Here is a 24,334-nt window from a genome sequence, read left to right as displayed (position 1 = left end):
GAGAAAGGAAATAGTTAAGAAAATATAGCAAAAACACTTGATAGAAATAACGCTGATTTATGTCAAGATAAAATAGTAAAATAGTGAGTTAGATTCTGGTTACATTTTGTGAGAGAAGGTAACAGTATTGTAGAGTATAAAAGTAAGAGAAGAGTTCAAGATGACATTGATGTTTTGACCTTAATCATTGAGAGGATGGAATTGCTATTACCTAAGGTAATAAATATTGTAAGAGATGCAGAAGCTTGTTTTAGACATGCTAAGTTAAGAAGTGAACATATTGAATTAACATTTGAACAGAAATCTGGAGTTCAGAACAGAGGGCCAGGCTACAACAATAATTGGGGGGGGGTTTGGTCAAAAACTGTTTTCTGGGGCATATCAACATTCAAAAGTTGGAAAATGGAAGGGAAAACTAGCAAAGAACACTGAGCAGAAACAACCATAGGTAGAAGAACTAAAATATAAAATATTTTTAGGTAAAGGCAAGTAAAGAAAGTATTACAAGGAGAAAGTAAGCAATGTTTCAAATGCTTTTTAATACTATGATTGAAAATACACTATTGGATTAAGTATAAAGAAATTAGATTTGGCTCATGACACATTATCCCCAAATAAACATTGAGTTCCTTTATGAATTTCTGGTTCTGCTGATCCTGGTCAGATTTGGCTGACTTTAGTTGGAGTTATTTATTCACTTGATCAGCTGGCTGGTCAGACTGGGGTTAGTTGCTTTTGGAAGTTTGCAGCTAGAAAACCTGTCTCTGCTCCATGTAGTCTCATGTGCTCCACCAGGAAGATGCAGACTTGTTCATATGGCGATCAGAGAGCATTCCAAGACAATAAACAGAAGCATCAAGAAGTGTTGAGGCCTAAGCTTAAAAGTGAAACAATATCACTTCTACTACATTCTATTGCTAAGTAACAGGGTCAGCCCAGATAAAAGATGTAAAAATAGTCTCCATCTCTCAATGGTAGTTCTATTTCAAAAAATATGAATATAAAGAAGAGAAAAAGGATTGTGATGATGCTTATAATTAAACCACAGTGATTTTGACAAAAACATATTAAAAATAATGAAGATAAGTCATAGCTATTTACAAGGTATGAGTTACTAATATTTAATTTCTTGTTTTGTGATTAGTCAAAACAAGTTACAAGCTAGAAATAAGTACATGAAAAAAATTTTATTTAATTATCTATTTGCTGAGATCAATTGATTTTAAATCATATAATCTTGTGCTCCTCAAACAGGGCTATTGTGTCCATAAGGGTGCGCATGTGGCAGTAGCTTGGGGGGGCATGATATCCCAGGATAAGCTAGGCATCTTCTTAAAGGGCAAAATCTACCCTTAGGATAATAGAAAAAAGTAATATTTTAAAAATATGTAAATGCTATATAAATTATTATAAAAATTTCCATGCTTTTAATGATAAAGTAAAATTTTAGAGGACCAAGTTTGTTTTTCTGACTTGTTTACTAATCAACTCTGGACAAGTTACTGAAGAGTGGATTTAGGTACCCTCACCTATTCAATGGGTGCACTAATGATGAAACAATATATATAATATAACCTTAGCAAGAATAAAATAAAATGCTTTAGAAATTATCCAAAGAAAGTGTGACTGATAATTATATTTTTACTAAAGAGATTCATAGGGATTGTGGTTTTTGATCAACATGTATATTACATATTCTGCGGATAAAATATTACCTAGATAATTTTTGCCTTAGATACTATCACTTATTATGGATGATATAGAATTAAAAAAAATAAAGTTATCTCAAGTACAACAAAGACAGTATTTCAGACCGGTTTAAGACTTAGAAACCTTTGCGTTCTGGAGCTGTTTTTCAGCACCACGGACAGAAGTACAGCGTTACTGCTGTAGCAGATAATGAAAAGTTTTGGAAACTTTTATACCTAAAGACACATGTAGCCCCATGTTCACTGCAGCGTTGTTCACAGTGGCCAAGACATGGAAACAACCAAAAAGCCCTTCAATAGAAGACTGGATAAAGAAGATGTGGCACATATACATTATAGAATACTATTCAGCCATAAGAAATGATGACATCGGATCATTTACAACAAAATGGTGGGATCTTGATAACATTATATGGAGTGAAATAAGTAAACCAGAAAAAAACATGATTCCATACATTGGTGGGACATAAAAACGAGACTAAGATACATGGACAAGAGTGTGGTGGTTACCGGGGGTGGGGGGTGGGGGGCGCGCGAGGGAAGGAGGGAGAGGGGGAGGGGGAAGGGGAGAAGCACAAAGAAAACTAGATAGAAGGTGACAGAGGACAATCTGACTTTGGGTGATGGGTATGCAACATAACTGAATGACAAGATAACTTGGACATGTTTTCTTTGAATATATGTACCCTGATTTATTGATGTCACCCCATTAACATTAATAAAAATTTATTTATTAAAAAAAAGAAAATAAAAAAACTTGGGAGTTTAGTTAATTGATAAACCTGTCCCCAAATATAAGTGGCAATGTAGAAAAGTAAAAGGCTGTCTATATTTTTATTTCAAAATTTAAAAATGAATCAGGGCTTCTTAATAGATGATAAAAAATTAATTTAAAAATATATTATTGAGCACATAGTATACTCAGTTAACTGGTGTTATTTACCAAATGCATTCTCAGTATAATTTAAGTTTTCTCTTCTTCTAATAAGATATATAACTACACACTACAGTATACAGTAATATCAAAGTTCATACAGGGTGTAATTTTATATATGTATACTTTGAAATATCTTTAAAAGCTGGGGTTTATTAATGATTTTCTAGTTTGTCTTTTAGTTATTTTATTGTCCTGTATTAATTTTAATTCTTCAGCATCCTCTCAAATATAAACAATAGCAACAACATAATGCATAATTTTTCTAGAAACAAAAACTTGTACAAATTCTGCTCAAAGAGGTACCTAGTAAAGACAAATTTGACACCTATAAGTACTTTATAGTAAGTAATTTTCAGGTTGTAAATAAAGTTAAATAAATCTTAAGGTAAGCATGGCATTTCTAATTTTGTATGAAAAGCTTCCATTTAAATATAAGGTAAATAAATTTAAACAAATTCTAAAAGTAGGACTACAAATTTTTTAAGTTAATACTCTTAAATGTTTAACTAACAATTAATTAAGGTAGTTGATTTCAAATTCAGTGGAATTATGGGCAAGACACCACCTGCTCAAACTTGTTAAATGCAGCATTTCCAAAGGATCTTGAATGAATATTGTTCCACTTTTGGCCAGGAGATGGAGCTGTCATGTAAGATGCTGCCTTATATTTATTTATTTATTTATTTCAATTTAGCATGCTGCTTTCTAACAGACAGTGGATACCATTGAGTGAGTGTCAGAGCAGCAAGCTAAGGCAGAAGCAGAGAAAATGCTGTGCTCGTCCTTTCTTGTTTTTTTCTTTTTCAGTGGGGATGGAACACATGTGAGATTTTTCTTTCTGCTCTAATCTCAACACCGAAGAACTGCATTGGAGATTATTATATTCAACACATATATGGATGCTGTGCTACAGTTTACAATTTCCTTTATTTCAGGTAAGCTAACATGTTTCTGTCTTTGACCTATCAAAGAAGTATTTATTTGTGTTAACAAAAATGTTGAAAATAAAATGTGTGCTTTATAAACTTGGATTCATTTCTAAAAGGTTTAAAGGCTCTACATCTAGCTGTTCTGCGTTTTTAAATTTTCCTAGACTGAAATGATCTCCAACTCTAGCTTGTTGTATTTGAATATGTCTCTGGCTTTCTGGCCTATGGTGTTCACCTATGGGTACACTTGGGTGCCTTTTGAAGGTAAAGCTTTCAAAGTGAAGGATGGGTCTCCCTCCCACAAGGGAAATGCCGCTTCTTAATGCAGTGAACAAATTATAGAGATGTAATGAAGCAGATGAACATGGCAGTGGCTATGCTAAAGCCCGGAGCTGAGCCTCCGGATAGCAGCCTCAGAGGCATGCCAACATCCTGAGCCTGAAGGCCTTCTGAAAATTTTTTGCTTATAATGATGGCATTGCTTATTCGTGCTTTTCTTTTCCTTCTTAGATATATATTTAAGTCGTTTCTCCCACACGAATGGAAGGTTTATGTAACATGTTTAACAGATCTGGAATGATAATACAAACCTTCCCTCTCCCTTCAGTATGGATGTAAGGAGTAAACCGAAAACAAAATAATTGCTGAGAAATGGATTTTTCTCAGATCCCGGTGGGTTTGTGATGACAGAACTGTGATCGTTAAAATTAGATGATATTGTATAAGGTGTTCACATTTTAAATTATTTTTGGTCATGTGACTTTAGCTGTGCTAAAGAGTGGAATGACTCAGGCACTAGAAATTGCATACAACAGCTCTGCTTTTCTCTGCTTCTTCTCATGCTTCCCAAATCCTCTTTTTATTAGTATCAAATTTATACCAAGAAAGCAATATAGAAAGCCTTTGTTTAACAGTCCTGATTGTCATTAGATACATTTAAAATATTTTTAAATATTTAAAAATAACTCTGTAAGATTGTTTTTAAAAGCCTCATTCTCTTGTCTTTGGAAAGAGGTATGTGTGTGTGTGTGTGTGTGTGTGTGTGTGTTGTGTGGTGTGTGTGTGTGTGTGTGCGCGCGCGTGCGCGCGTGCATGTGTTGATGGTGGTGGTGGAGGTGGGTGGCAGGTGGTGGGAATGCATCAGGATGTTTCTACCCACTCAGCATTTTCCAATGAAGAGGTAGCAGTGCTGTGTCAGAGGTTGTGAACACTATGGGTAATGATTTTATAGGATGGTTTGAACCACCAAGAAAAAAAAATCCATTCTTTTGACATGTGAGATCTTTAAAGAGATTTAAGTTCCACATGTCTCTATTTATACATGGGGAGTTTTAGAATCACAGATCTTCAGCATTTATCCATATCATCTTTTAAAGAATAACAACTGTAGCTGAGAGAGTAAATGAATTTCCCAGAGCCACATACTAAATTAGAATCAGAGGGAAGGTTAGAACACTGGCTGGCTGTTTTCAATGTCTTTTGTACCAGTAATCCAATTTACCTCTAGTGTGAATCCAAAAGACATAGAGCAGGTGTGCTGAAATTGATTCTGGGTGTGTGTGTGTACATATGTGGGTGTGTTTGTATTTGGGTATATTATATATAGAGTTTCTTTCAGTGTACATGTTACTCAGTGGCATATTGTATGCAGTGTTCAATTTTCTCAGGCCTCTTGACAAGGCATCCAAGAAATCTGAAACTATGGAAACTCTCTTTCTTAGTATTCTCTTCTCCTCCTTTGATGAGGTATATGATTCTATTCTATGCCTAGGAATGATATGCATGGTCACAGACTGGCTTACAGCTCTATTCTTCCTACCTAACAGAACAGACTATACGTATCGATTAGTCTATCTACCCTTATAAGAACCACATCTTGTGCCTTGTCTTTTCCTCTTTTTTTCTTCTTACTGGGCATAGGCTACAGGCTACTGCTTCAATATCTTGGGAAAGGAAGGAGATTAAAATGTGCCACCCCCACATACAATATTTACAGAGTACCACACACCTACCAAGAATGGTCCACTGTAGAGTCTAAGATATAAACAGAGGCATGGAGTTCATCATGGAAATGTGCATATATAGTCAGAACTATAGCTCAAAACATTATAAACATGAAAATGAAGGGAAGTGAATGGGGCAGGTATGCAAATACTTACCTTGTACCAGGCACTCTGTTGTCTGAGGTCCAGAATAAGCTAGCAGTCACCATTTCTGCGCACGAGGAGCCCAGGGAAAATCATTTTAACTATCATATTGATAGTTAAATTAAATCTTTAAGAGCGAGTTGAGTATAAATAAATAAAAACAGAAAGTCACTTATTTCAAGCACAAAGGTAAGGTAAGTAAATACAAGGGAACTGAGAATTTTAAGATATTATATAAAGAAATTATAGGGAATGTTAATTCTGAAATTCAATCTGATTGAGGCCCAAAGGTGGTGGTTTTTTGTTTGTAATTATAGCAAAAGCAAGGATAATGAATTTGGCTTTTGATGTTATGTTTTTGACTAAATACATGCTCTCAAATAGAGATGTTTTATATGGTGAAAATGTTATGGGCACATACTAGATTAGAAGATAGATGTATATGAAGCTGTGGCAAGAATTAGGTCACACATTAATAAATATCTTTGGGGAATAAAAGGGAAGTGAAGATAACTGGGGGTATAACTTTAAGATTAGATGGAGTAAAATGAATCTAGAAAGGATACTAATTAACTGTGGAAAAGTAATGGGAGAAGTTGTAACAATAACAATGCCAAAAGAGGCAAAGCCGGTAAGTTGACTATCAAAAAGGCTCTCAGCGGCCCTGGCCGGTTGGCTCAGTGGTAGAGCCTCAGCCTGGCATGTGGAAGTCCCGGGTATGATTCCCGGCCAGGGCACACAGGAGAGGCGCCCATCTGCTTCTCCACCCCTCCCCCTCTCCTTCCTCTCTGTCTTTCTCTTCCCCTCCTGCAGCCCATTGGAGCTAAAGATGGCCCAGGCGCTGGGGATGGCTCCTTGGCCTCTGCCCCAGGCACTAGAGTGGCTTTGGTAGCGACAGAGCAACGCCCCAGATGGGCAGAGCATCGCCCCCTGGTGGGTGTGCTGGGTGGATCCCAGTCTGGCGCATGCTGGAGTCTGCTGTCTGACTGCCTCCCCGTTTCCAGCTTCAGAAAAGTACAAAAAAAAAAGGGGGGGGGGTGGCTCTCAGAAACAGTAGCTAACTCACCAAGTGGTTGGTTAATAAAAGAATAGGTAAGAGCTGATAGACTTTATTATTATTATTAGGCCGTAAATGGATTTTAAGAGTAGATTTGCAGAGGATTAAACAGGAAACAAGAAAGGGGAAGAGTAATTTTAGATTTGAAGACTTTTATCAGTGAAAGAAAAAAGATGACTTTTTTTTTTATTGAGTAACATACTGCTGAGAAAAATTTGATTTTAGTTAAGGTTAGAGAAACCTAATCCCTTCATAGAGTAAGATTATTAAGTCATTATAGAAAAATTTATAAAGGAAAAAAATTAAATCACAGGACTATAAGAGATAAGAGAGGAAAGGTTCAAAAAGTTTTTTTTTTCCTTTGGGACAGAAAAAAGGAGTAGGGGATAATATAAAGGATAGACTGATGTAACTAACTTCAGATGTCCTGTTCTTGGAAATCAAAGCCTTGTCTGTAAGATAAAATATCTCTTTTCTTTAAATCAGTTGGGTCCTCAGAAAAGGGTATTTGTAGAATATGGACTTTCTAGAGAAAAACAATTTATCTTTAGTAACAAAACACTTTCCAGTAGAGCACATTTCTGTCACATTAATCCTTGAATTGGCAACTAATAACACTTTTATACATTACGCTTATTATACTTATTTCAGTTTCATTCTGTTTCTTACTCAGAATGACCTGTTTAAAACCAGTTTTTATTTTAAACTTGAACACAGTTAGACCAACACATATCTTGTATAACTATCTAGTTTGATTATTGGGTAGATTTTCCAGCATCTGAATTAATTACTCAGGCTCTGGACTTTTCCTCCCTCAGTTTCATTAGTACTTTCACAGGATACAATGCATAAAGAGAAAAGAAAGGCGACTTAATTACAAACTCCCTACCCTACCCTCGTTATGAAGCTTTCTACCAGAAGTTCTCTCTCTCTCCTAATTGACAGTCCCAGAATCTCTTGCATTTTTCTAGAGCCAACATCTAAATATTCCCTTGCACTCACATGCCATGGAATGGCCATGTGAGGTCTTGAAGAAGGCACAAGCATGATGAAGAATCCCATTCTTTACAGGGATATCTCAGTACAGATGAACTCAATTCAATTCAGAACTAGTTGAATAGAAATATCACTTCCTTGTTTCTGTACCTGACTCGACTGGGCTCTATCGGGAGCCTGACAGGTTAGAGTGAGAAGGGCAGAAGTAGGCATTTAGGTGGCAGTACAGATACAGATGAAGACACAGATACACCCCTTTCCTTTCCTCAGGGCGACGTTAAAAAGGCAGACTCCTCCCTACTTTTCAGTGTCTTCTTCCCTCCTCTCTTCTCACCCTGTGGCTCACCTCTAACTATCCTCATGACTATGTCACTCACCTACTGAGCCTTAAATGAGATTATCTTGACCTAGCTTCAGTTCCCAGCCACTAAAATATATATTAAGATAGAATTTAGATTTATTTGTGTTTGTTTTCATTCCGTTGTTATTAGGAAATTTTAGGTTATGATTGCCAGCCATAGAACTCTTAACCCTTATCCATTTCAGAACATGATGTTTGTCTCCATCTTTCCCTGACCAGCAGTGTGGTCAGTGGTGGGATTCAGCCGGTTCGCACTGGTTCATCAGAACCGATATCTAATTTTTTGTTGAGTTCAAAAAACCGGTTGTTAAAATGGCACTTATAATCAGGGTTCTCTCTAAGGTGGGCACCCAGGCAGCCACCCAATGTGGAACTCACAAATTTACATTCCTTACTCTTTTTTTAACATTCATCTGCGCAACTGCTTATTCTAAGCGCCTGTAATAATATTCATTCCAACCATAGGTGAAAAAAAATTGCGAGCGAGGATGCCAATCAAGAAGCAATATGGAAATATCTTAAATAACAGTTTTATTGGTTTTCTTTTGTCAGGTATTATTTAATATTTTTCATAAATATTTTAAAACTCTTTCTTATAATCTAGTTTTGTGTACCTCTTTTATTCTTATTCAAGTATTAAATGCATGAAATAATAAACTACCTTTTGGTATTTCTTTTTTTTTTTTTTTGTATTTTTCTGAAGCTAGAAACGGGGAGAGACAGTCAGACAGACTCCTGCATGCGCCCGACCGGGATCCACCCGGCACGCCCACCAGGGGTGACGCTCTGCCCACCAGGGGGCGATGCTCTGCCCCTCCGGGGTGTTGCTCTGCCAGGACCAGAGCCACTTTAGTGGCCAAGGAGCCATCCCCAGCGCCCGGGCCATCTTTGCTCCAGTGGAGCCTCGGCTGCGGGAGGGGAAGAGAGAGACAGAGAGGAAGGAGAGGGGGAGGGGTGGAGAAGCAGATAGGCGCTTCTCCTGTGTGCCCTGGCTGGGAATCGAACCCAGGACTTCTGCACGCCAGGCTGACTGACGCTCTACCACTGAGCCAACCGGCCAGGGCGGTATTTCTTTTTTTTTATGCTTAAGACAGCCATTAGGACAGAGAATCGGTTGTTAAATTATCTGAATTCCGTCACTGAGTGTGGTTGTCTGGGGGTTGTGAGTGGGATAACTGGTGATCTGAAACAGAAACACTAACTGAAGTTTAATTCAATTGACAGCTGTTGTTCACCCACTGAATGGTCAGTCGTGAACAATGCCTGATACTAGAGGTCTTGAGGTGTATGCTCACCATGCAACAAATCAAGCTCACCCACTCTCAGCACAGAGCATTTCTACAGGGGTTAAATTCTATGTTTGGTTTTATTGTTGGTTCTCTTTGAAAAATATTTATTTTATAATTTTATAATAGGTCATAGAAAACACAAAGCAGGCCTTAGAATAATATATTTCAGATTTCTACTCAAAGCAAACATGTTAGAGGATATACATTATGTTCTAAAATTTCTATTGAGCCTTGTCTGTAGTGGTGCAGTGGGTAAACCACTGACCTGGAAAGCTGAGGTCGCTGGTTCAAAACTCCAGGCTTGCCCAGTGCAGGCACGTAGAAGAAGCAACTACTATGAGTTGGTGTTTCCTGCTCCTCCCCCACCTCTCTTTCTCTCTCTTTCTCTGTCCTATCTCTAAAATAAATAAATAAATAAAGTCTTCAAAAAATAACAAAATAAAATTTCCATTGAAAATCTTTTTTTGCAAAGGTCACAAATGCTTTTAACATCAATCCCAAACCACATTTAGATGCTGCCAATACAAAAATAACTCCTACTACTTTTCCTGATTTTTATTACTTTTTGCTCTATAAATTATTAATGCATTTTATTGAGTTCTTTAAATACTGATGGTAATTACAAACAAATATATTTCAAAGGGAAACCAATTAGAAAAAATCAAGAAATTTTAATATATAATTTGAATTTAAAAATACTATAGATTTGTATTTTGCCAACAGCTTCTTTACACGTACGTCTATTGGCTTTAGAACACAAGTGTAATATGGTCTCTAATTTTGTTTAAAAACAGTGACAGTAAGATCTTCAAAAACAGTGGTTTTCTTATGTTGGTGAAAAATCTTGCTTTGGGATTCAAAGAAGAAAAGTCATAATGCCTGTGAAAGAAAATAAGGTCTTTAATCATCAAACTTATAATTTTATATTATATTGATTTTAAGGCATGTTATAATTTCATATAGTTTTTGATGATGATGATTACCATTGGCAATATAGCAATGCCTATTGAAATATTATTTCTATGTAGGAAAAGATGGTCTGCATTGAGAATATGAAATGAAATTATATTAAAACTCAAAAGCAAAAGTTACTGGCATGTCCCCCTATAAAACTCATACATTAATGTCATCTCCCCCTTACTGCAGTTGGGTTTAGAGAAATTGGCAGTGGGTGGAAGCAGAGGTGGAGGTGGACTTTGCAAATATTTTCTGGCAATATTCCTTCAAACTGTTAAATCTAGATCTTCATTTGGAAGAAAATATAATTACTAACTACATTAATAATGAAAAAATATTTTCTAACATGTAAGGATACTTTGTGAAAATTTTTGAAGAAATGGTTTAGGAATCATGAATACATAATTAAATTTTATCTATCATGTATTAAAAGATTTTTGAGTGTAAGAAATTATTATTTTGCCTGACCTGCGGTGGTGCAGTGGGTAAAGCGCCCACCTGGAATGCTGAGGTCGCCGGTTCAAAACCCCCGGGCTTCCCTGGTCGAGGCACATATGGGAGTTGATGCTTTCTGCTCCTCCCCCCTTCTCTCTCACTGTTTCTCTCTCTCTCTGTCCCCTCTCTCTAAAATGAATAAATAAAAAAACCTAAAATTAATTAATTAATTTTTTAAAAAAGAAATTATTATTTTACTTAAATTTCTGTTTCTACCTGCTGAAAATTAATTTTGTACTGGAATAAAATGATCTTAGGAAGCAATCACCCTTAAGAAGTGCTTTGAATCATTTGAATCATTATTATACTTAAGAATGGTAAAGTTTTATATTGGTATCTTGGATAAGTTCCAGCATGAACATGTTTTCATGGTATTAACAAAAAATATGCAGTTATGAGATTGTTATGCTGTGCTACAACTTGCGCTAGGGGATAGGTAGAGGAGAGTGACAGTAAAACAACACAGTCTTTATTAGGCTCATATGAAATAGAGTGGATTGGCTGGAATACCATGAGAAATTTATGATAAGATTATGACGAGAGACTGACACTGTCTCCCTTCTCTGAGCCACTGATGTCAAAAGGTAAAATATCTAAGACATGAAATAAACCAGTCAAGGGCAACTGTGATTGTATCTTTATCAGTCCAGCATGTTGTCCTCCTTTTCTGTGTCTCCCCTAGACTGAGCAACTGTGGTGGTCCAGAAATTGACAGACAGCTAGGATGTGCCAGAGAAATAATCAGACTTGTAATTTCCTGCACCAATGGTCCCACAGGACTAGGAAACTTAGTTGTATAGACACAGTGACCATAAAGTGTATCATCTAAACCACAAAGTGTATTGTTAATAATTTATCTATAACAAAGGAGTGAATCAGGACTCTCCCAGGCAAACTGTGATATACGGTCACTCCATTTCAAACAACTGGAAGAGAGGAAAGCCAAAAAAAGACTATGCTCTATTTTATGTTTGATTTAAGTACCCAAATAAATGGTCCATGATTTAGGGGCTTAGGTGTCTGAAAGTTAAGAGGTAAAATGGTTCATAGAGGGAGATAAAGAGCATGGAGATAAGGTGCCCAATTACTGTCCTTGGTCCTAAGATCCACCAACTGAAATCTCTCATGACTTGTATGGAAACCTTAGTTATATTACCAGGAATCACGTAATTTATGAATCTTGAATCTAACTTCTTAGGGAAGTCAACTGTCTGCATAAACAATTATGTTAGTAAATATATGCTGTGATTACTAAGAACCAGAAGAGGCAGAATACAGGAAATCCTTTTGTACTTGATATAACCTGTCCACCTGCATTGATGGTTTCTGGCACTAGTCCTATATCGTTGGAGCCATAGCTTTCTACATCCCCAGGAAGTTTAAAGTTAAATGAGACCTACTGAAATAAAAAGTAATTGGCCTGATTAGTGGTGGCACAGTGAATAAAGCATTGACCTGGAATGTTGAAGACGCTTGTTCGAAACACTGGGCTTGCCTGGTCAAGGCACATATGGGAGTTGATGTTTCCTGCTCCTCCCCTCTTCTCTTCTCTCTCTGCCCTCTCTAAAATGATTAAATTTTAAAAAAGGAAATAAAAGTAACAATTTCCACAAAACCTATGAGAATTTTCAATTCAGGCACTTGGTAAACTAAATGCGCATGATACTTCTTTACCAATATCTAAAAACTCTAGCTATAAAAATAAAATGCTTTCTTAAATACATAGTTAAGCTCCTAATAAATAAAAGAAAACCTACAGTATTCAGTTATAAAAAGATAACTAATATCCTGAGTGAAAAACATAAAAGCTAACACAGGAATTTGGAGGGTAAAAAGAGGTCATATCTTATCCTAGTACTGCATCGTGTCAATAGAATATGATTATATACTATTCGTGGAAATTAACTCCTCAGTTTCTAAATTAATGTAGAAATTGGTGTCAGACCAATATATTGTATTTTTTTTCTTTTTTATTATTATTACTTTTTATTTTTCAATTATAACTGTCATTAAATATTATATTAGTTCCAACTGTACAACATAGTGTTTAGACATTTATATAACTTATGAATTTATCTCTCCAATATTTCTAGTACCCACCTGACACCACATATAACTATTGTAATATTATTGACTATATTCCCTAGTCTGTACATCTCCATGACTATTCTGTAACTGCCAGTTTGTACTTGTTAGTCCCTTCACCTTTTCCACCCAGTCTGCCAACCCTCCACTCCTCTGGCGGCCATCAGTCTGTTCTCTGTATCTATGAGTTTGCTTCTGTTTTGTGTGTTCTTTTCTTTCTTTTTTTTTTTTAGATTCCACATACAAGGGAAATCTTGTAGTACTATGTTTGTCTTTCTCTATTTGACTTTATTTCGGTTAACATGGATTCATCCGTGTTTTTGCAAATAGTAAGATTTCATTCTTTTTTTTAATGTGAGAGGAGGGAAAATACTGAGGCAGACTCCCTCCTGTGCCCTGACCAGGATCCACCTGGCAACCCCATCTGGGGCCAAGCTATTTTTAGTGCCTGAGGGAGAGGCCCAGGAAGCCATCCTCAGTGTCCAGGTCCAATGCACTCAAACCAACTGAGCCATGGCTGCAGGAGGGGAAAGGAGAGAAAGAGAGAAAAGGAATGGAGATGGGTGGGGAAGCAGATGGTCACCTCTCCTGTGTGCTCTGAATGGGAATAAAACCCCATACTTCCATACACCAGGCCAATGCATTACTGTTTAGCTAACTGGCCAGGGCCTGATTTCTCTCTCTCTCTCTCTCTCTCTCTCTCTCACTCACTCTCTCTCTTTCTTTCTTTCTAAAAGACAGAGTCAAAGAGAGAGACAGATAGGGACAGACAGACAGGAAAGGAGAGAGATGGGAAGCATCAATTCTTTGTTGTGGTACCTTAGTTGTTGATTGCTTTCTCATATGTGCCTTAACTGGGGGGCTTCAGCCAAGCCAGTGACCTCTTGCTCAAGACAGCAACCTTGAGCTTCAAGCCAGTGACTTTTGGGGTTAAGCCAGTGACAATGGGATCACATCTATGATCCCATGCTCAAGCTGGCAACCCCATGCTCAAGCTGGTTATGTCACGCTCAAGCCAGATGAACCCATGCTCAAGTCAGCAACCTCGGGGTTTTAAACCTGAGTCCTCTGTGTCCTAAGCCAATGCTCTATTCACTGCACCACTGCCTGGTCAGAATCATATTTCTTATGGTTGAGTAATATGCCATTGTATTTATGTAGTACATTATTGTTATCTAGTCTTCTATCAACGGACATCTAGGTTGCTTCCATATCTTGGCCATTGTAAATAATGCTATATTGAATATAAGAATGTATATATCTTTTCAAATTAGTATTTTGTATTTCTTTGGATAAATACTGAAAGAAGAATCGCTGGACCATAAGGCAGTTCTATTTTTAATTTTTTGAGAAAAACTCCATATTATTTTTCATAATGGCTGCACCAATTTGCAATCTTACATGTAGTGCACAAGGTTTCCCTTTTCTCCACACCTCACCAACACTTGTTGTTTGTTGATTTATTGGTGATAGCCATTCTGGCCGGTGTGAGGTGATATCTTACAGTTTTAATTTGCATTCTTCTGATGGTCCAAGCCAATATCTTTTAATACTTGGACAAAGCAACTGTAAAATAATGAAGGTCCTTTTCTCACACTTTAGATCTTAAAAGGAAGAAAACTTAACAGAAACCTACAATAAAAAAATACAACTACATGATAAATAAACTACTGTAATGGATATTCTGCAAACAAAACAAAAATATACAAAATTAGGAACCTGAGATAATAAAATAACCTAAAATAAACTCTAAATAATCATATTTAAAATTATAAAAGTGTTAAGGGATGAAAACAAAAAAATCTATAAACTAAGAATAGGCAGGTATTGAAAAAAGAAACCAAATATAATTTATAAATGAAATTAATAAAAATTAACATTTAAAACTTAATGTATGGGTTTGACAGATTAAATAGACCTAAAATAAGAATGAATAATTTATAGATGGATGTGAGGATTTACCCAGAATGTGTTGAGGGCCTGCTTGATGTAAAAAGGCATGATAAGTAGAATTTAAAATTTCAGCAATACCAAAGAGATATTCTAGAGATAATAGAGATAATGAAGGAGATTTGATATTTAGGAAATTTTTAGTACTGATGAAAGACATGTTTCTTTGGGTAGAAGAAGTAAAAAACAAATGATGACACTTTGTCTTCAAACCCAGACAAAATGCTTTGACTATTTGAGAATATAATATTAAAAATGCATCAAGTAGGAAAACTTACTTGGGTCCAGTAAAGGCAGCTAATAGTAAGTGGCAAGAATTCATATTCAGCTGAGCAGATGAAGCATAAGAACAATGGGAGAACAAGAGCAGAAGGGCCAGGAATGGAAGCAGGCACATATGGGCCAAATGGGGTGATTCTGGAACAAGTTCTGTAAAACTACTCATATGGTTTTATTGCCGACCAAAGCCTACCTAAAGCACTCAAAGCAACACAATAGACTGGTCATAACTTTGGATATATTTCTTACTGGATTTCATATTTTGTTTGTTGCTTTAAAAAATTCATCATGACTTATTTTGTCATATTAGTTCAGATTCTTCCAGAAAGAGATAAAATATGGTACAGTGGAATACTCCTTTGTATTCTGTACTGATCCCATTCCTATCATTCCCTTCTCAGGGAACAGCAATTTTGAATTTCATGTATAAACTTCACATTTATATTTTTAAATTGAACTCCATACAACTTGTACACGTGTATAATGTGGAACATTGCTTTACATAAAGCAGTGTTTATTTTTATATAAGTGGTATCATACTGCATTTTTCTATGTTTTTGCTTTTGCCTTCAACATGATATTTTTAAGTATTGATCATCTTAATACTCGGTTATATAGCTCAATTCAACTGATGTATAGTTTTACAATATAAAAATGTTTCAAATTATTTATAGTCTCAAAATGATAAATATTTAGATTACCACAACTTTTTTCACTTTTATAAACAACATTGCTATGAACATCTTTATTTTTTTTTCAACTACTCATCAGTTTGTGTAGATAAGTCAATGGATATCAAATACACCCTAGTTGATAGTATTACCCCTTTGACTATAGACCAAATCGTTAGTCAATAGTCCAAATTTCTACCAGCAACATTAGAATAGCTCTGATATACTTTATTTTATAGAAGGTTAACTCGGTATAGTATTTTAGAGAAAAGTAAATGGAAAAATTCTTAATGTTCATATGGGACTAGACTTTTAATTCAGGGTTACCATGAGGCTTCAATAAAACATAAGTATAACAGTTTATAAAAACTGACTTCTTCAAACATATGCAAAAGTTCTAAGTGTTTCCACCCACTTTTTAATTTTTTTATGTCATAATCTAGCTCTTTTTATATTGTCTACCCATTAACAAATTATAGTGGCTATAGTTATTTTTAATGCCCTTGCCCTTTAACTTTTATATTATAGTTAAGTGGCTAGTACACCACCACATTACAGTATAAGACTGTCTGAATTTGTCTATACATTTATCCTTACCAGTATGTTGCAAATTTTTATGTTACTGATTATGTTCTTTCATTTCAGATTAAAGAAGTCCTTTTAGTATCTCTTAGAAGGCCGGTTTAATGGTGATGAACTATCTCAGCTTTTGTTTGTCTAGAAAAGCCTTTATTTCTCTTTTATTTTAAAGGATAAATTTGCTGAATAGAGTATTCTTGTTTGGCACTTTTTTTCCTTTTGGTACTTTGAGTATATCATCCCACTTTCTCCTGGCTGACAAAGTACTGATTGCTTAATTGGGGTTCCCTTTAGGTTACAGTCTTTTATTTTTTCCTCCTGCTGCTTTTAATATTCTGCTCTTTTCTTTGATATTGTCAGTTTTATTATAATGTGTCTTAGAGAAGATAATTTTGGGTTAACATTATGAGGTGACTTATTAACTTCATGAACTTGGATGTCCAGATTTCTCCCCAGGTTTGGAAAGTTCTCAGCCACTATTTCTTTAGATGAACTTGCTGCTCCCTTGTCCCTCTTCTTCTGGCACTCCAGTCACTTACACATTATGTATTTTTATGGTGTCCCATACATTGCATAGGCTTTCTTCACTCTTTCATTTTCTTCTCTTTATTCTCCTCTAACTGGGTTATTTCATGGTTGTTGTCTAATAACACAGATTTCTTCTATTTGGTCTTTTCTGCTGTTGATAGTCCCTATTACATATTTTATTTCATTTCATGGAATTCTTAAGTCCATAATTTCTGTTTGGATTTTTGCATGTACTCTCTATACATCTATCAAAGGGCCCTCTGGCTGCCGCCCTCAGAACCCTGCACAGGGAGCCCATGGGGGCGGTGTGTGGGGGCGGCTCTCAGACAAGTTGTGGGGATCAGTGGGTAATGCACTACCAGTGGCTCCTGGATGGATTTCCTGACAATGTTCACGATGCAGTTTTCAGACACCATGTACCTGTAATGCCCTGTGATAACTTTATCTGCTGCAAGAGAGTCTATTTAGCACAGTCCCGCGCAGTTGCGGAAGCCGGGCACTGACTTTCCATCTCCCCCTCCCCCATGGGAGAAGTCATGGCTGAGACGGTCTCAGCCTAAAGTTGTGCAACCTTGGTGTGATGTGGGAAAAAGTAAGCTGTTTCTCCTATTCACTCCAGTGTGTCCAAGTCATACATCTTTTGCTCCACTATTGTGCTGGAAATTCTCCTCTGAAAACCCACACTTCTGCAAAGGCTCTCTTATCTATGGATGACTTTCCAAGTCAGTCATCCTGCAGCTTTATTGCACTTGTCATAATGCGGTCTAGCCAGATACATGTGCACCTGTGCATTTCTGACATGAAATTGTGCCCTATGTAAGCGCAGACATTGTTTCTTGAAGTTCTACCAAGCTACCCAGCACCTAAATATACTGCTTTCCATCAGAAGTAACCAATACATCTATTGATCTATAGTCATTTAAAACTTCGATCTGGACACTATTTGAAATTTCTTGCTTTCATGACATAATTATGTCCTATTTCAAGTGACTTGTTAAAATAACTATCAATAGTTTGTTTTAGTTTAACTGCCTTAAATAGGTTTTAAATTTAGTGTTGTAGTAGACTACTTGGTGATTTGTAAAAGAAAGTGGATGTAATATACTTAAAGCTTTCAGAGAAACTTAAGTAATAAATATAATGCTGTCTCACTCTCTCTTTTTCTCTCTTTCCAAATCTTATTAATAAGAAATTTCCTTACTCCATGCATAAGTAATTTTTATAATCAACAGAATTAATCAACAGTAGTCACACATATATATTTTTATACACACATAAATACCCGCAGTCATTATATGTCTTCAAAATGCAACCTAAAAGGCCCTGGCCGGTTGGCTCAGTGGTAGAGCGTTGGCCTGGCATTCAGAAGTCCCGGGTTCGATTCCCGGCCAGGGCACATAGGAGAAGCGCCCATTTGCTTCTCCACCCCCCCCTTCCCCTCTGTCTCTCTCTTCCCCTCCCGCAGCCAAGGCTCCATTGGAGCAAAGATGGCCCGGGCGCTGGGGATGGCTCCTTGGCCTCTGCCCCAGGCGCTAGAGTGGCTCTGGTCGCGGCAGAGCGACGCCCCGGAGGGGCAGATCATCGCCCTCTGGTGGGCCGAGCGTCGCCCCCTGGTGGGCATGCCGGGTGGATCCCAGTCGGGCGCATGCGGGAGTCTGTCTGACTGCCTCTCCCCGTTTCTAACTTCGGAAAAATAAAAAAAAATGCAACCTAAAAAAAGTAATGTGATCCAGCTTATATAGAAAACATTGAAATATAGATTTATTTTTATTTTTTTCTAAGTGAGAGGTGAAGGGATAGAGAGACAGGCGCTTGCATGCATCCCAACCGGGATCCATCCTACAACCCCGTCTGGGGATGGTGCTTGAATCAACCGAGCTATCATCAGTGCTGAGGCCGACACTTGAACCAGTTGAGCCACTGGCTGCGAGAGGAGAAGAGCTAGAGAAGGGGGAAAGGAAGAGGAAGAGAAGAAGATGGTCGCTTCTCATGTGTGCCCTAACCAGTGATCAAACCCAGGACTTCTGCATGCCGGGTCAACATTCTATCCACTAAGCCAACTGGCCAGGACTGAAATATAGATTTCAACACTATTTTGAAATCATGATTCAGGGAAGGTGTATCTTATAGGATAGTTTAAATCCTTAAGTGCAGAATTGTTTGAGACAATACCATACTCTACCAATCTGTTTAATCTCTGATCTTATGTAACTCATCATTTCCCCAGAGTTTCTGGTTTCTCAAATTCCTGATCTTGGTGTACTCTTCAAAAACATTCTGCTCATTATTAAAAACCAAAAAGAGATGTAAATAAAACAAAATGTTACAATATATCAATATAATACATTTTACAAATCAAAACATTCTAAGAATATATAAATTGATTTGCTTGTATTACTACATTAGTTTTTTAAACCCTTCACTGTCTTTTATCTGTCCTTTCTAAACCTTTATATTCAAAATTTTCTTCTTATTTATATACCTAGTAGTAAAAGTTCTTTCTTCCATGAAGTTTATAAAATTCTTCATGACATGACATAAACTTTGAGAGTGCCATTTTGATTTGTATCTAGCAGATTGATTTGTGTTAACATCACTTACAGTTCATTTATATCTTATATTGAGAGTTAACCAACTATCTCCTTCTATAAGCTCTTTTGTTTAAAATTGTTGGGAAATAAGAATATTTTGTAATATAAAAAGTAAACAAAAATTGAACTTTAATGTCCATAAATAAGAATATTTTATGACATAAAAAGTAAATAAAAATTGAACTGTAGTGTCCACTAAGTTTCACTGAAATATCTATGCTCATTTCTTCATGTATTGTCCATGGCTGTTTGATGCTACTATGATAGAGTTGCATAGTTGCAACAATAACCATATGGCCAAAAATAGGTAGTTAATAAACCTTACAGAAACCGAGTTGCAGAACTTCATTATTTTATTAAGTAGTTGATAAATTTTATTTTAAATTTTTACATCTGTACTCTGTTTACTATAACTATTTGTTTTTGGTAAAGTTTTACTATTTGTATTTTTTTCTGCAAAATCTTTTGAGTAATTTTCTATTTTTCTATGCTTTGAGGCAGTTATAAAAATGTTGGAATAAAGTTTTTCTAGATAATGTTAATGTTTGTTTTTATAGAAAAGATCAATAACTCATCTATAAAACAATATCTTATTATTATTTTATAGTAGTTTAATATATTTTTAATTCATTTTTTAAATAATTTTTCTGGTCAACTTTTCTGATTCATATACCATTTTGACAATTTCATTTGCATACATGTTACTTATTTCATAAAGCATTTCAAAGATTTATGAAATTTAAAATAAATTTTATAAGTTTAGCCTGACCAGGTGGTGGTGCAGTGGATAAAGCATCAGACTGGGACATGGAGGACACAGGTTCAAAAACCTGAGGTCACTGGCTTGAGTGCTGGCTCATCCAGCTTGAGCATGGGGTCACTGGCTTGAGCGTGGGATCATGGACATAACCCCATTGTGCTGGTTTGAGCATGGCATCATAAACATGACCCTATGGTCACTGGCTTGAGCCCAAAGGTCATTGCCTTGAAGCACAAGGTTGCTGTTTTGAGCCCAAGGTCACTGGCTTGAGCAAGGGGTCATTTGCTCTGCTGTAGCCCCCTAGCCAAGGAACATATGAGAAAGCAATCGATGAACAACTAAGGTGCTACAATAAAGAACTGATGTTTCTCATCTATCTCCTTTCCTATCTGTCTTTCCCTATTTGTCCCTCTCTCTGACTCTCTATCTTTGTAAAAAAATTAAAATAAATAAATTTTTATAAGTTTAATATTTTGTGGTCAAAGACTATGGGTTAAGCCTACATATTCTACCTTCCATTGTTTATTGAGGTAGGATTATTTTGGTTGTTTAATTGCTCTTTCATTTGCCTGCTGCTTTATTGCTGTGCAATTATTCAGTTTTAGAAATTAAAAAAATTTCTCTCTGTACAGTACATTTGATACGTAATTATTAAAATAATAGTATTTATTATTTTTATTCTAATCTTTATTGACTTTACTTTGTTTTCATAGTGATCTCTCAAAACCTTAAAGAAATGAATTTATGATTTCTACAGTTATGTTGAATTCTTAAGTTTTGCATTATATTTACTATAATTACCTTTATAAATTTATGACTAGTATATCTTAATTGAAAGAAGTACCTTTATGAAAATAAAGTTATCTTACTTATCTATTTAAGTTACTTTGGGCTTGAAATAAAATTTGTCTCTAATAACATTGCAAAACTTACATACTTGTTTGTATCTGCCTGGATTATTTTTACCCATTTCTTATTTTTAATGTTGGCAACTTGTTCTATGCTTTTTAAAAATAAACAACATCTGTTCAACTTTTGCTTTGTAATCTAATTTGGTACTTTTTGTTATTTAATGTGAATAAACCAATTGACAATTTACTACCATAAGTGTCAGGTATATCTGATCTTTCTTCTCATAACTTGTTTTGTGATTTCTACATTTATTCTTTATTATTTTTTCTAACTTGCCTATTGGACTATATCAGCTATAGTGTTCTTCTTATTTTTTTCCTCCCTTTGTTTTTTCTAGTTATTTGGAATAAATAATAATCTTGTTTTTATTTCATTATTTTAAAATAAATTGTCAACATAATACATGAAACAGTATCTATTAACAACCTTCATGTAAGATAAAAATATTTTTTATTTCCCTGTCCAACTATGTTTTAGTTTTAAATATATATATAAATTGCCATTCCATAATAATTAAAGAGGTGTTTCTTTATAACTGTATTGTTTTATTATCATGCTGCCAACAATGATTTCAATTTAGCCTTATGGTTTAACTCTATGTTCTAACAGAGATTCTTTTAATGTTATAATTTCCCCATTCTTTCCATCATCTTGTTTTTTGTTTGTTGTTTAGGTGAAAGGAGGGAGGATAGTGATGCAGATTCTCACATGTGCCCCAATCAGGATCCACTTGGCAACCCCATCTGGGGACAATACTCAAGTACTGAGCTATTTTTAGTGCCTAAGGTTGTCATGCTCCAATGGAGCTATCCTCAGTGCTGGGGCTATGCTAGAACCAATTGAGCCACTGATTGATTGCAGGAGAGGAAGATGGAGAGAAGGGGAAGAAAAAAGTGGAGAGAAACAGATGGTTGATTCTCTGCGTGCCCTGACCAGGAATCAAACCTGGAATGTCCATATGCCAGGCTGATGCTGTATCCACTGAGCCACCAGCCAGGGCCAGAATCATCTTTTCATAAAGGATGAATTGATGATATATTTGTTTAGCTCATGCTGGGTGATAATGTTTCTTTAGTGTCCTCCTATAGGAATGACAATTTGTTGATACCCAAATACTTTTCTATAAAATTTCTTATTTTTTTATTCTCTGGTCTAGTATGAGGAAGATAAGATACAGCCAGAAGTTTGCTTATGTTTTCCTCCTCTTTGAACATTAGCTATATTTCTCCATTGGAAACCTGAATAATTTTTACCTTTATCTTTCAGCTTTCTTTAGCTGAACAAGATATGTCTAGATTTTTATTTATTTTAATTATTTTACCTATTATTTGAGGTCTTCTTTAGATTTGTTGACTCTTTTCATATAAATATTCCATTTTTCCTTGAGTTTAGAAATTACTGCAACTATCATGTTTGCTTTAATTTCTCCTTCTGAAATTAACCTTTATATTTAGAGCATCTTCTGGGCTTATGTCTCATATATTTTTTATATTCTTAATAATAAATTTCTTTCTCATTTTTTCCTCTAAGATCTGTGGTAACTTCTTGAATTTGTCTTACATTTAATGGATTTAATTTATTGCATTTTCAAATCTGTTGTTTGCTGTTTATGTTCTTATAAAATTAGCTATTTTTAAAAGTATACTTGCACTACTCAGTTGGATTCTCTTGCTAATTGTCAACTTTGCTCTCTTATTTTAAAGGTCCTATTAATCTAAATCAGAGTAGATTTTAACATTAGCATATCCTTTTCTGCTTCTTGTAGTAATTTTGTTTCGTAGGGAAATACCGGCACAAATTGTTAAGAACATGCCCTTTATTTTGAACAATGACGTACTTTTGTACGTCTGGTGATTTTTCTATGCTTACTCATTCTGACAAAGAAAAAGTTTATACTCTGTAACGTTAGGTTTTTTTTTTTTAATAAATTTTTATTAATGGTAATGGGATGACATTAATAAATCAGGGTACATATATTCAAAGAAAACATGTCTAAGTTATTTTGTCATTAAATTATGTTGCATACCCCTCGCCCAAAGTCAGATTGTCCTCCGCCACCCTCTATCTAGTTCTCTGTGCCCCTCCCCCTCCCCCTAACTCTCTCCCTCCCTCTCTCCCATGTCCTCCCTCCCCCCACCCCTGGTAACCACCACACTCTTGTCCATGTCTCTTAGTCTCGTTTTTATGTTCCCCCAATGTATAGAATCATGTAGTTCTTGTTTTTTTCTGATTTACTTATTTCACTCCATATAATGTTATCAAGATCCCACCATTTTGCTGTAAATGATCTGATGTCATCATTTCTTATGGCTGAGTAGTATTCCATAGTGTATATGTGCCACATCTTCTTTATCCAGTCTTCTATTGAAGGGCTTTTTGGTTGTTTCCATGTCTTGGCCACTGTGAACAGTGCTGCAATGAACATGGGGCTACATGTGTCTTTACGTATCAATGTTTCTGAGGTTTTGGGGTATATACCCAGTAGAAGGATTGCTGGGTCATAAGGTAGTTCTATTTGCAGCTCTTTGAGGAACCACCATACTTTCCTCCATAATGGTTGTACTACTTTACAGTCCCACCAACAGTGAATGAGGGTTCCTTTTTCTCCACAGCCTCTCCAACATTTGCTATTACCCGTCTTGTTGATAATAGCTAATCTAACAGGAGTGAGGTGGTATCTCATTGTAGTTTTGATTTGCATTTCTCTAATAACTAATGAAGCTGAGCATCTTTTCATATATCTGTTGGCCATTTGTATCTCTTCCTGGGAGAAGTGTCTGTTCATGTCCTCTTCCCATTTTTTTTATTGGATTGTTTGTTTGTTTGTTGGTGAGTTTTATGAGTTCTTTGTAAATTTTGGATATTAGGCCCTTATCTGAGCTGTCGTTTGAAAATATCAGTTCCCATATAGTTGGCTGTCTGTTTATTTTGATATCAGTTTCTCTTGCTGAGCAAAAACTTTTTATTCTGATGTAGTCCCATTCATTTATCTTTGCCTTCACTTCTCTTGCCATTGGAGTCAAGTTCATAAAATGTTCTTTAAAACCCAGGTCCATGATTTTAGTACCTATGTCTTCTTCTATGTACTTTATTGTTTCAGGT

The 24,334-nt window shown here is 35.8% G+C and overlaps 1 protein-coding gene across 2 annotated transcripts in view; it reads left to right on the top strand.

Annotated features, from left to right (window-relative positions):
* Positions 1 to 3,389: 3,389 nt before the first annotated feature.
* Positions 3,390 to 24,334, top strand: part of LOC136337578 (sodium channel protein type 2 subunit alpha) — a 160,743-nt gene continuing 139,798 nt past the window's right edge. For both annotated transcript variants that reach the window (XM_066278965.1, XM_066278966.1), the window contains exon 1: positions 3,390 to 3,581. The gene's annotated coding sequence lies outside the window, so the exon portion shown is untranslated. The remainder of the gene's footprint in view (positions 3,582 to 24,334) is intronic.

This window comes from Saccopteryx bilineata, chromosome 5 (assembly GCF_036850765.1).
Source record: "Saccopteryx bilineata isolate mSacBil1 chromosome 5, mSacBil1_pri_phased_curated, whole genome shotgun sequence".
Classification (NCBI taxonomy): Eukaryota; Metazoa; Chordata; class Mammalia; order Chiroptera; family Emballonuridae; genus Saccopteryx; species Saccopteryx bilineata.
Note: the sequence above shows the minus strand (reverse complement) of the source record. Positions and strands in the feature narration are given on the sequence as shown.